The sequence below is a fragment of the Arachis duranensis genome, chromosome 3 (assembly GCF_000817695.3).
Source record: "Arachis duranensis cultivar V14167 chromosome 3, aradu.V14167.gnm2.J7QH, whole genome shotgun sequence".
Classification (NCBI taxonomy): Eukaryota; Viridiplantae; Streptophyta; class Magnoliopsida; order Fabales; family Fabaceae; genus Arachis; species Arachis duranensis.
In genome coordinates, this window is record NC_029774.3 from 40,912,761 (window position 1) to 40,926,899 (window position 14,139).

At 35.6% G+C, this 14,139-nt stretch overlaps 1 non-coding gene across 1 annotated transcript; it reads right to left on the reverse strand.

Moving 5' to 3' along the window:
• Nucleotides 1–11,463: 11,463 nt before the first annotated feature.
• Nucleotides 11,464–11,567, reverse strand: LOC127746285 (small nucleolar RNA R71). Its single transcript, XR_008007905.1, has one exon. It is a non-coding gene; the product is annotated as a small nucleolar RNA R71 (small nucleolar RNA).
• Nucleotides 11,568–14,139: the final 2,572 nt, after the last annotated feature.

A 14,139-nucleotide genomic window follows, 5' to 3' on the forward strand; every position in this document is an offset into this window, starting at 1 on the left:
AAATAGGATAATTTACTATTGTATTAGACATCTTTGGTCTCAATTTTATTTTATTCTTCATCTGAGGAGACTATTGATCACATTTTGGGGGCAGGCCATTCAGCCATGCCTGAACCTTTCACTTATGTATTTTCAACGGTGGAGTTTCTACACACCATAGATTAAGGGTGTGGAGCTCTGCTGTACCTCAAGTTTCAATGCAATTACTACTATCTTCTATTCAATTCCGCTTGTTCTTATTCTAAGATATTCGTTGCACGTCAACATGATGAATGTGATGATCCGTGACACTCATCATCATTCTCACCTATGAACGCGAGACTGACAACCACTTCTGTTCTACCTTAGACTGGACGCATATCTCTTGGATTCCTCAATCAGAATCTTCGTGGTATAAGCTGTGATGCCCTACATACAGCTTGCCATAGGAAGGAATGAAAGAACTGGAAGGAAGAAGTAGGAAAGTAGAAAAAGAAAGGGCATAGTATCTCCATACGCCTATCTGAAATTCCCACCATTAATTTACATAAGTATTTCTATCCTATTTTAATTATCTTTATTTTCTATTTATTATTTATTAATATTCGAAAATCCATAATCAATTATTATCCGCCTGACTGAGATTTACAAGATGACCATAGCTTGCTTCATACCAACAATCTCTGTGGGATCGACCCTTACTCACGTAAGGTTTATTACTTGGACGACCCAGTACACTTGCTGGTTAGTTGAACGGAGTTGTGATCACACATAGCAAAGAGCCATTATAATTATTCCATACAACAACAAAGAATACAACATTGATGATCACAATTTCGTCCACCAACCATCATTTTCTTAATGATCTTATTAAGATGCCACAATAACTTGCTGAAAAAAAGCTTATAAATGTGCTTGCGAATTTGTAATTGACAGTTGAATGTATCTTGTCAACAATAGTGAAAAAAGCACAATTGTTCGGTCCACCACATTTCCACATTGTAAGAATGGCACAAAAATTCCATAGCTGTGGAAAACCTTGACATTCTTATGTTGTAGCAAACATATACAGGACGATCCTGAAGTAGAAGATTTTTCTAATAACAAAAACTCAGATAAATACAGACGGAAGCTTGGTGCAACTGCACAAACCCTATCATCACAAAAATCATAAGCAAACAAGTACAACACCACCCAAAAAGAATAGTGTGGCTAAGTATGGCCATACCTTATATAAGTTAACTAATTGAGAATATTGACAGTGGGTGTAATAATGATCATAATAGCATATTCTTTGTTTGAGTACAAAATACAGAACTCACAGGCTATAGAAAAGCCTATGTAGAAGACCTTTTCACCCAGTAAGATAATGGTGAAGGCCACAAATAAGAAATGACACTATACCATGGAACCTATTTATACGACCTTTCACCAAGTAAAACCGCGGTGAAAGCGTTAAAAAGGCTGTTTAAAACATTAGTATACCAGGCTACTTGGTGAGTGTGATACAGACATCAGTTATATGTAATTACAAAAAATTTACATGCATCTCACTATTAATGCAATGGAGATTAACGATCATGCTTCATTTTATATTTAACCACCAAAAAAATAAAATACCAGGCACCTCCTCAGAGGGTTGCTCCCATTGACTTCCTGCGCTAGTGAGACATTGCTTTTGCAACTAATGCCTTTTCATTTCCGTTGTGTTCTTTTAAAACCAAATCAATGGTAAGCCATATCCGAGTTACAACATTAACTGTCTGCAACACAGCAAGCAATTTATTTAAAAGCAGATTTCATAAAAAAAGATAAGCGCGTACATTATGCCCGGACTATTGTAAGAGTTAGGATAATTACCCAGACGTCATAATATTTCCAGAGTGCCCCCCGTATCATCCATTATGAAACCCATACTCTGCAATCTATACTGCACCAGAATTGGGAATCGGTTAACCGAGTAATCAATTAAATAATGACATTAAGACCAAAGAAAAGGAACGATGATTGTTTTAGTATCTAGGACGAAGACTATGACATAGTAGGAACAAGTACACCATCTACTAAGTGAACAGCAGGGTAGGGTTAGTCAAATTAGAATTAAAATTAAAGTACATGATTCAATATATGAGTAGGGTAAATTAATATGAAAATAGGATGCATACGATCCCCAAGTTTGTTGTAGGACATTAGCATCTTTGATGTCGTATGTTGAGAACCTTGGGCGCACCCCATCATTTGATGATAGCCATGCTTGGCCGAGGGTTATAGACTCAAGGTACAGTGCCTGCAAACGAACAATAGGTGCAGAAATATAGAAGCTTGACTATGAGTAGTCAATCAGCTAATGAAATAATAACATGGCTGAGTATAAGCAAAAAGATAGGCAATGAGAGTGTGTTCTCACCACTTTAGTCATCGCCATTTGTCTGTTTTCGGTCTCTTCTGGATGAACTAATAAATCTAAGTACATTAGCTTACGTCTTACATTGTCAATGATCATCAGGTACCAATGCTCGATAGTCCACATCGGCACATAAATCTATTTGAAATAAGAAAACTGTATGTGTTAGAATTATAATGAGTAATTGCGCTCTCAAGTACATCATATCATATAGTGTATAACCAAAAAGAACACCATGAAGGAATTAATTATACCCGATGTACTTTGTTAACCTTCGATGGCATATGCTTTTCTTTGATCGTTGCAAGCGTGCCCTTCAAAAGAGATCACATTTCCAGGGCGACTTGCTGAGAAGAACAAAAAGTATGACAAAGAAACAATAAATTTTAAAGTAGCAGCATGCAAAATTTCCGACTGTTTGGGAAGCAGCAACATACCATAATTGTTATCGGGAGGAACCACAAATAGCTCGGGCTAGTGTGGGAAAGCATTGTGACGACAACATCAAGCACCTACAAGTAGGGATAGGGTTTCGGGTCAGTTAACACGCATAAAGTAGAGCAGTGGTGCTTTTGACTACAACCGACACATGTTACACTTAGCATTTACTTTTTATGCGGGTTTTTTAACGGGCTGGAACTGAATACCTACATCATCAATGAGTTTTTCCTTTGGTACAAGCGTGAATGCTGCCTTCCTATCATGTGGAAAGGTCCAACATCAACCAGGATCTCGCTGAAAAAACCAGTGGCCAAGAATTACGGATAATGTTTCAGTATAACTGGCATAGGGTTGACACGAGCAAGTGCTCAGCAACCATAGAAAATTAAGGGTTACGAATGAAATTTGGCTAACCTAGGTGGTAGGTCGTTGCTGAATACATAAGTCGCAGCCACTAGGTCTATCCCAAACAACTGCATCTCCTTAGTGGGTGAAAATGCTAGGTCTATTCCCTGCCACATGTCATAATAATGCCGCATCAACTATAAGCGTAAGGTAACAACAAATGAATCCTAAATGTAATGCCCACAACTACAACACGATCTACCTTTGGGATCCTATCTAGTTTTACCAGCATGACATCAGGCATTTGTTTCTTTCCACCACTGCACCCCAATGGGAATATATTGTAACATCTATCATCATCAACATTGCATTCCATATCCCTCTGACTGGGTGGCGTGGCGAATTCACCATGGCCTACATATTCCGTCGTGAGGTCCACCTACAATAGAGTCATTCATTAGGGAATGAGCCAGATACAAGTCTATTCAAATTTAAAAAACACATAGAAAAACTATTTTGCACGCAATAAAAAGTTTCAGCACACATTACCCAAATCACTATCACAACCCTCCACGAGAAGCTTGTAATAAACATTGGCAAATATTGTAATAAATTAAAACTTGGAGTTACCATACCAAAAAAGGAGGATTTAGCTGTTACTAGTGTTCAATAAGAATATAATCATGGTGCTTACAGCTAAGAAAGGCATACTAGGTTGAGCATATATGTGTCGAAAGAAGAAGTGTGCTGTGTGATTTTGTATACTTCTCTCTACCGCATACTATTATCGTCAAACACACAGTTACTGTCACGTGCACAGTGAAAAGACTTTTATTCCGAGATAAATTATCGCTTAATATTTTGATTAATTTTTAAAAATTAAAGCTAGGATTCATTTTTGGAAGTCTACTGAATTTATTTATTTTCTAGACTACTAATTGGACTTATCATAGTTGAAATTCTTTAGACCAAACTTTGGTTGAAATCATGTATAACAAATAAGTAAATATATATATCACCCTTTGAAACCTTAAAAAATTATTCATAACTCGTTACATATAGTAAAAAAATATATATACAACCCTTTTAATGTAGTTTTTTGTAATTAATATCCCATGTACCGAAAACAAAATCATATATAGAGTGATATTATCCAAAAATAGGAGTGGAATTATTATTTTTCACGTTTTTAATCTACGACTTATTTTTTAAAAGAATTGATTTTTTATTTTTTGGTGAATGATTTTTAATTTGATCCTTTTTTAAAATGATTTAAAAATTAATTAAACATACAATACATGTATTTAAATACGTAATAAATAAATTTTAATTTGTACACAACATTTTTTATGCACTGAATATAAATTTTTACTCAAATTTTAAAGGCAAGATATCATATTATCATAACTTCTGATTTCATTGTAAATAAATTCACTGTTACTCACACCTAGTTCATTCTATGCATTACTGTTAGTAGTAATTTTTGGAATCAATTTTTAATTATTTGTTTTATTTTTCTTGATTCAAAAACTTATTTATGTATTAACTCCTCCAACCTAGCTGACAAACCTAATTTATGTTTCTATCTAACTAAAACTGTAATTATTACAAGAAATCTACAATTATGATTGTTAACTTAGTAAATAAACTATATAAATAATTAAGAATGAAAATAGAGATCAAATATTAACTAATGTTACAGGATTTATAAAATCATTGTTAATTTCTTAAAAATATTTATTTTTTTGTATTTGGATGTCATGGGATATTAATTATAAAAAACTACATTAAAAAGGGTCGTATGTCTTCTTTCTTTTACTGTACGTAAAGGGTTATATATATATATAGGTTTCAAGAGATCATATATATTTATTATAAATTATTTCAGCCAAATTTTGGTCCAAAAAATATTAACTATTATGAGTGTGTAGTTATTTAAAAATTAAATAGATTCAGTCCACCAATAAAAATGAACTTCAGCTTCTGAAAAATTAGTCAAACCGTTAAGCTCTAATATAGTTCATGACAAGAAACAAAAAACTACATGTGTGATGGTGACTATGTGTGTAACAGTGACCGTGTGAAGTAGAGACAAGGAGACAAAAATCTATAACACTCTTCTTCTTTTGACACATATAGTCAACATAGTAGCTTTTTCCAGCTAGCTGTAAGTACCAAATAATTTTTCAACCAACATAACCTCTTAAATGAAAGAAGAGAGTGACTAGTGGTTGCCAGAAAAATATTTCCAACAAAAGAGAATCTGCAACGAAAGCTATAAAGTATTCAACTTCAAATACGTTACCAGTTCGGGTTTTTTTGTTCTGTCCTGTGTCTTTGGACCTCGTCTCGGCTGCCTTGTTTTCTTCTTTGCCCTTGTGCTTCTGAACGGCATGTGATCCATGCTAAACTCTATCTTTGTCGTTGGTATGTATGTAGGATCGTCTGCACCATCCATGCTACATGTGGGGGTCGATGTGACCCGTTTCTTACCCTTGTATTTGTGTGAATGCTGCTCTTTGAGCATTTTCTTACCGCTACACACACAGCCGAAGGACACATTCGTGATACCTTTCGAAGTAAAAGCCTGATTATTTTGGCCGATAAGGCTAACTATAGTTCATCATAGATCTGCCAGCATCTCATTCTGCCGATTGATAAGAAAACTTTTGTATGGTTTGGAATCGATCAAAACAAGCATCAATTCGTTGGTAGCATAGTCCAAACCAACAATGAATTCTCTTAATCAAATGTTTACAAATTCTAATTAATCAAAAGTATTTAAACATCGAGTCGTCTTCCCTAGGAATTGCAATGAAATGCACATTTATTGGCTATGAGAGAGAGAGAGAGAGAGAGAGAGAGAGAGAGAGAGAGAGAGAGAGAGCATGGGGAATTGGGAAAGCAAGCAAGAGAGCAAGAAATATAAATAGCAATGAAGTAACTTAGTATGCAAGAAAGCAAAAGACAAAGCAAGTAAAAGCAATGAAAATGGAAATTGAATGCTAAAATGGACTCTTGGCAAGAATTGGGTAATTAGGGATTCCTATCCTAGTTATGGACCACAAACATGGCAATTGTATGAAATCAATTCAAACTAGTCAATCCCCATTGAGAATTAGTCAAAAGAGTGTAATTGATCTCAATCCATAAGTCCTAGTCAACTCACTAATTAACTTAGTGAAGACTAGCGTCAATGGAAACCAAACCAATTAACTATTCTCACACAATGTAGAATGGACATCCACAACTCAATTCTACCCAAATATCCAATTTCTCAACCAAGAGTGTGAAAACTGAACATGCAAGAAATTAAAAGTCAAAAGCAATAAAAGTCAAAGCAAGTAAAATTAAAGTGCAAGAAACCTCTTGGCAAGTAATTGAGAGCTAAGGTCACCTATCCTAGACATTGACCACAAACATATGATGATTATGAAGAGTTAATCCTACTTAGTCAATCTTACATCGAAGATAAGTCAAATAGGCATAGTTAATTTCAATCCCTAAGTCCTATGTCAACACTAAGGGGTCACATAGAGTCAAGGAAAACCAAATGAACTAACTACTTTAATGTATCAAACAAGAATGGACATCAATGACTCAAGGATCACCAAAGTCAACAATTTTAAGCCAAGAGTGGAGCAAAACTATGTAAAAACTAAGCCAAACATTTTATCAAATACTTGGTGTGCATGAAAATAAAATAATATTAAAATACATTAAAAATAAACTCCAATTACCAAAAGCAAGAAAATGATAATAACAAGTAAAGAAAGCAATAAATGACATGAAAATATAATTACATTAATTGGAATTAAAATAACAAAGTGTGCTTAAAACATAAAAGTGACAAAATAAAGGAATTATAACAAGAGAAATGAAGAAGAAGAAAGATGCAATAACAATAAATGACAAGGGAAAGTAAATAAAAACAAGAATTAAAAAGGAAAATTACGAGAAAGTAAACTAAGAACCCTAATTCCTAGATAGAAGGGGGAGTTTCTCTCTCTAGAAAACACCCTACATAATGCTAAACTAAACCCTAATTGCTCCCCCTTCATTCCTCTTCACTTTGGTCTTAAATAGCTTCAAAAAACTGAGTTGGAATGGGTTTTGGGGGCCCAGAAATTGCCCCTAGCGGTTTCCAATGACTGAGCTCATGTGCAGGGACCTGTGCGGATGCACAGATGTGTGCGTCCGCACACTTGCTGAATCCTGACTTGTGCGTGTGAACAAATTGTGTGCGTACGCACACTTCAACTTTGTCCATGATGAGCGGATAATTTATACGCTTTTTGGCATTGTTTTTAGGTAGCTTTTAGTAGGATCTAGTTAATTTTTAGGGATGTTTTCATTAGTTTTTATGCTAAATTCACATTTCTGGACTTTACAATGAGTTTGTGTATTTTTCTGTGATTTCAGATATTTTCTGGCTGAAATTGAGGGACCTGAGCAAAACTCTGATAGGAAGTTGACAAAGGACTGCTGATGCTGTTGGAATCTGACCTCTCTGCACTCGAAATGGATTTTCAAGAGCTACAAAACTTCAAATGGCGCGCTCTCAACGGCGTTGGAAAGTAGACATCCAGAGCTTTCCAGAAATATATAATAGTTCATACTTTATTCGAGATTAGATGACGCAAACTAGCGTTCAACGCCAGTTCTATGCTGCATTCTAGAGTAAAATGCCAGAAACACGTTACAAACCAGAGTTAAACGCCAAAAACACATTACAACTTGGCGTTTAACTCCAAGAGAAGCCTCTGCACGTTTAAAGCTCAAGCTCAGCCCAAGCACACACCAAAGTGGGCCCCGAAAGTAGATTTCTGCATTTAGACTTATTTCTGTAAACCCTAGTAACTAGTCTAGTATAAATAGGACATTTTACTATTGTATTAGACATCTTTGGATTATTTTGGGATTACCTTATGATCCTTTGATCACGTTTATAGGGGCTAGCCATTCGGCCATGCTTGGACCATCACTTATGTATTTTCAACGGTGGAGTTTCTACACACCATAGATTAAAGTGTGGAGCTCTGCTGTACCTCGAGTTTTAATGCAAAGTACTACTATCTTTTATTCAATTCGGCTTATTCTTATTCTAAGATATTCGCTACACTTCAACATGATGAATGTGATGATCCGTGATACTCATAATCATTCTCACCTATGAACGCGTGATTGACAACCACTTCTGTTCTACCTTAGAACGAGCGAGTATCTCTTGGATTCCCTAACCAGAATCTTCGTGGTATAAGCTAGAACCCTTTGGCGGCCACTCTTGAGGATCTGGAAAGTCTAAATCTTGTCTGTGGTATTCCAAGTAGGATTCAGGGATTGAATGGCTGTGACGAGCTTCAAACTCGTGATTGTTGGGCGTGATGACAAACGCAAAATAATCAATGGATTCTATTCCGACATGATCGAGAACCGACAGATGATTAGCCGTGCTGTGACAAGAGCATTTGGACCTTTTTCACTGAGAGGATGATGTAGCCATTGACAATGGTGATGCCCTACATACAGCTTGCCATGGAAAGGAGTATGAAGGATTGAAAGTAAGAAAGCAGTATGTTACAGATATTCAACAGGGACACAACATCTCCAAACACTTATGTGAAATTCCCGCCAATGATTTACATAAGTATTTCTATATTTATTTTATGCTTTAGTTATTATTAATTTCAAAAATCATTATAACCATTTGAATCTGCCTAACTGAGATTTACAAGATGACTATAGCTTGCTTCATACCAACAATCTCCGTGGGATCGACCCTTACTCACGTAAGGTATTACTTGGACGACCCAGTGCACTTACTGTTTAGTTGTGCGAAGTTGTGACAAAGTGTGATTCACGTTGGAGAGCGCTACCAAGTCTTTGGCGCCATTGTTGATGATCACAATTTCCTGCACCAAGTTTTTGGCGCCGTTGCCGGGGATTGTTCATGTTTGGCAACTGACGGTTCATCTTGTTGCTCAGATTAGGTAATTTTCTTTTTGTTTTATTTTCAAAAAATTTTTTCAAAAAAGCTTTCAAAAAAATTTTACTTCTGTTTTCAAAAAATTATTCTAAATTTTTAAGAATGAATTCTAGTATTTCATGAAGCATGTTGAAGCTCGGCTGGCTGTAAAGCCATGTCTAATTCAATTGGATTGAGGCTTCCCCTTATCAGTATATGAAGTTAGATGAAGTATCAGCTGTTGTATGTCTCATTTGTATGCTAAAGCTTGGCTGGCTATTAAGCCATGTCTAATTCCTGGACCGGAGCTTTAGACTAACATTGCAAAGATTCCTGGAATTCTTATTAAAAATTTTGAATTTCTTATTTTATTTTTCCTATATGTTTTTTGAAAGAATCAAAAAAAAAAGAAGAAAATTGCAAAATCATAAAATCAAAAAATATTTTTGTGTTTCTTGTTTTGAGTCTAGTGTCAAAATTGTAAATTTGGTGTCAATTGCATGTTTTTAAAATTTATGCATTTTTCAAAAACTCATGCATGTGTTCTTCATGATCTTCAAGTTGTTCTTGACAAGTCTTCTTGTTTGATCTTCATACTTTCTTGTTTTGTGTTGCATGATGTTTTTCATATGCATTTTTGCATTCATAGTGTCTAAGCATTAAAAATCTCTAAGTTTGGTGTCTTACATATTTTCTTTTCTTGAAAATTTTTTCAAAAATATGTTCTTGATGTTCATCTTGACATTCAAAGTGTTCTTGGTGTTCATCTTGACATTCATAGTGTTCTTACATGCATCATGTGTTTTGATTCATAATTTTCATGTTGTGAGTCATTTTTGTTGTTTTTCTCTCTCCTCATTAAAAATTCAAAAAATCAAAAAAATCTTTTCCTTATTTTACTCATAATTTTTGAAAATTTGAGTTGACTTAGCCAAAAATTTTTAAAACTTAGCTATTTCTTATAAGTCAAGTCAAATTTTCAATTTTAAAAATCTTATCTTTTCAAAAATTTTTTCAAAAATCAAATCTTTTTCATTTTTTTATTATTTTCAAAATTTTTAAAATTTATTTTCAAAATCTTTTCTTATCTTTATTTCAAAATTTCAAAAATTTTACTAACAATTAATGTGATTGATTCAAAAATTTGAAGTTTGTTACTTTCTTGTTAAGAAAGGTTCAATCTTTAAATTCTAGAATCATATCATTTAGTTTCTTGTTAGTCAAGTAATTAATTTTAATTTTAAAAATCAAATTTTTTTCAACCATATCTTTTCAATCATATCTTTTTATCATATCTTCTTAAATCATATCTTTTTTCAAAAATTTGATTTCAAAAAAATCTTCTCTAACTTCTTATCTTTTCAAAATTGAATTTCAAATCTTTTTCAACTAACTAATAGACTTTTTGTTTGTTTCTTATCTTTTTTAAAACCACCTAAACACTTTTCCCTCTCTAATTTTCGAAAAATCCTCACCCCTTTTTCAAAATTATTTTTAATTAACTAATTGTTTTAAATTTTAATTTTAATTTTATTTTTTCTTTTAATTTTCGAAAATCACTAACCCTTTTTCAAAATTAATTTTCGAAAACTCCTCTCTCTCATCCTCTTCTATTTATTTATTTATCAACTAACACTTCTCTTCTACTCAAGAATTCGAACTCACTCCTCCCCCTTGTGTTTGGATTCTTACCTTTTCCTTCTTCTATTCCTTTCTTCTTCTACTAACATAAAAGAATCTCTATATTGTGACATAGAGGATTCATTTTCTTTTTCTATTATCTTCTCTTTCATATGAGCAGGAACAAGAAAAAAGGCATTCTTGTTGAAGCTGATCCTGAACCTGAAAGGACTCTGAAAAGGAAACTAAGAGAAGCTAAATTACAACAAGCCAGAGACAACCTTACTGAAATTTTTGAACAAGAAAAGGATATGGCAGCCGAACCCAACAACAATAATACAAGGAGGATGCTTGGTGATTATACTACACCTACTTCCAAATTTGATGGAAGAAGCATCTCAATCCCTGCCATTGGAGAAAACAATTTTGAGCTAAAACCTGAACTAGTTGCTCTACTGCAACAGAACTGCAAGTTCTATGAACTTCCATCAGAAGATCCTTACCAGTTTTTAACTGAGTTTTTGCAGATTGTGAGACTGTTAAGACTAATGGAGTAGATCCTGAAGTCTACAGGCTCATGCTTTTCCCTTTTGCTGTAAGAGACAGAGCTAGAATATGGTTGGATTCACAACCTAAAGATAGCCTGGACTCTTGGGATAAGCTGGTCACAGCCTTCTTGGCTAAGTTCTTTCCTCCTCAAAAGCTGAGCAAGCTTAGAGTGGATGTTCAGACCTTCAAACAGAAAGATGGTGAATCCCTCTATGAAGCTTGGGAAAGATACAAGCAGATGACCAAAAGGTGTCCTTCTGACATGCTCTCAGAGTGGACCATTTTGGATATCTTCTATTATGGTCTATCTGAGTTCTCTAAGATGTCATTGGACCATTCTGCAGGTGAATCCATTCACCTAAAGAAAACGCTTGCAGAAGCTCAAGAACTTATTGACATGGTTGCAAATAACCAATTCATGTACACTTCTGAGAGGAATTCTGTGAATAATAGGACGCCTCAGAGGAAGGGAGTTCTTAAGATTGATGCTCTGAATGCCATATTGGCTCAGAACAAAATGTTGACTCAGCAAGTCAACATAATTTCTCAAAGTCTGAATGGATGGCAAAATGCATCCAACAGTACTAAAAAGGCATCTTCTGAAGAAAAAGCCTATGATCCTGAGAACCCTGCAATGGCAGAGGTAAATTACATGGGTGAACCTTATGAAAACACCTATAATTTATCATGGAGAAATCATCCAAACAAGGCTTTAATAATGGTGGAAGAAATAGGCTTAGCAATAGCAAGCCTTTTTCATCATCTTCTCAGCAACAGACAGAGAATTCTGAGCAGAGCACCTCTAACTTAGCAAATATAGTCTCTGATCTGTGTAAGGCCACTTTAAGTTTCATGAGTGAAACAAGGTCCTCCATTAGAAATTTGGAGGTACAAGTGGGCCAACTGAGTAAGAAAGTCACTGAAACTCCTCCTAGTACTCTCCCAAGCAATACTGAAGAGAATCCAAAAAGAGAGTGAAAGGCCATTGACATAATCAACATGGCCGAACCTAGAGAGGAAGGAGAGGACGTGAATCCCAATGAGGAAGACCTCATGGGACGTCTCTCAAGTAAGAAGGAGTTCCCTATTGAGGACCCAAAGGAATCTGAAGGTCATATAGAGACTATAGAGATCTCATTAAACCTCCTTCCGCCATTCATGAGCTCTGAAGATTATTCTTCCTCTGAAGAGGATGAAGATGTAACTGAAGAGCAAATTGCTCAATATCTAGGAGCCATTATGAAGCTGAATGCCAAGTTTTTTGGTAATGAGACTTGGAAAGGTGAACCTCCCTTGCTCATTAGTAAACTAGATACATGGGTTCAGCAAACGTTACCTCAAAAGAAATAAGATCCTAGTAAATTCTTAATACCCTGTACTGTAGGCACCATGACCTTTGAGAAGGCTTTGTGTGACCTAGGGTCAGGCATAAATCTTATGTCACTCTCTGTAATGGAGAAGCTAGGGATCATTGAGGTACAACCTGCCACATTCTCATTAGAGATGGCAGACAGATTACAAAGACAAGCTTATGGATTAGTAGAGGACGTGTTAGTGAAGGTTAAAGGCCTTTACATCCCTACTGATTTTATAATCTTAGAGACTAGGAAGAATAAGGATGAATGCATCATCCTTGGAAGACCCTTCCTAGCCACAGTAGGAGCTGTGATTGACGTTAACAGAGGAAAATTAGTCCTTCAATTGAATGGGGACTACCTTGTGTTTAAAGCCCAAGGCTATCCTTCTGTAACAATGGAGAGAAAGCATGAAAAGCTTCATCAGTACAGAGTCAAACAAAGCCCCCACAATCAAACTCTAAGTTTGGTGTTGGGAGTCTACAACATTGACCTGATCACCTGTGAAGCTCCATGGGAGCACACTGTTAAGCTAGTGACACTAAAGAAGCGCTTATTGGGAGGCAACCCAATTTTTATTCATCTAATTTTATTTTTATTTTTATTGTTCTTTTATGTTTTATTAGGTTCATAATCATGTGGAGTCACAAAACAAATACTAAAATTAAAAACAGAATCAAAAACAACAGAAGAAAAAACACACCCTGGAGAAAGAGCCTACTGGCGTTTAAACGCTAGTAAGGAGCATCTTTCTGGCCTTCAACGCCAGAACAGAGCATCTTTCTGGCGTTTACAAGCAGCATTCTGGCGTTCAAATGCCAGGATTGCACCCTGAGGAAAGCTGGCGTTAAATGCTAGAAGCAAGCATGGAACTGGCGTTCAACGCTAGAAACATGCTGCAGACTGGCGTTGAACGCCCAAAACAAGCATAGAGCTGGTGTTTAATGCCAAAAACAAGCATCAATCTGGCTTTAAACGCCAGGATTTCATGCAGAAGGCATTTTACACGCCTAATTGGTGCAGGGATGATAAATCCTTGACACCTCAGGATCTGTGGACCCCACAGGATCACCTCAGGATCTGTGGACCCCACAAGATCCCTATCTACCTCAACTTACCTTCTCTCTTCTTCACACAATCCAATCCACCCAAACCCACCCTAAATGGCCGAACCTACTCCCTCTCCCTTCACTATATAAACCCCTCTATCCTTCTTCATTTTCACACACCACAACCCTCCCTTCTTCACCTTAGCCGAAACCACACACCTCTCCTTTTCCTCCATATTCTCTTCTTCTTCTTCTATTCTTTCTTCTCTTTCTCGAGGGTGAGCAATATTCTAAGTTTGGTGTGGTAAAAGCATAGATTTTTGTTTTTCCATAACCACTTATGGAACCTAATGCCGGAGAAACCTCTAGAAAAGGGAAAAGGAAGACAAAAGCTTCCACCTCTGAGTCATGGGAGATGGAGAGATTCATCTC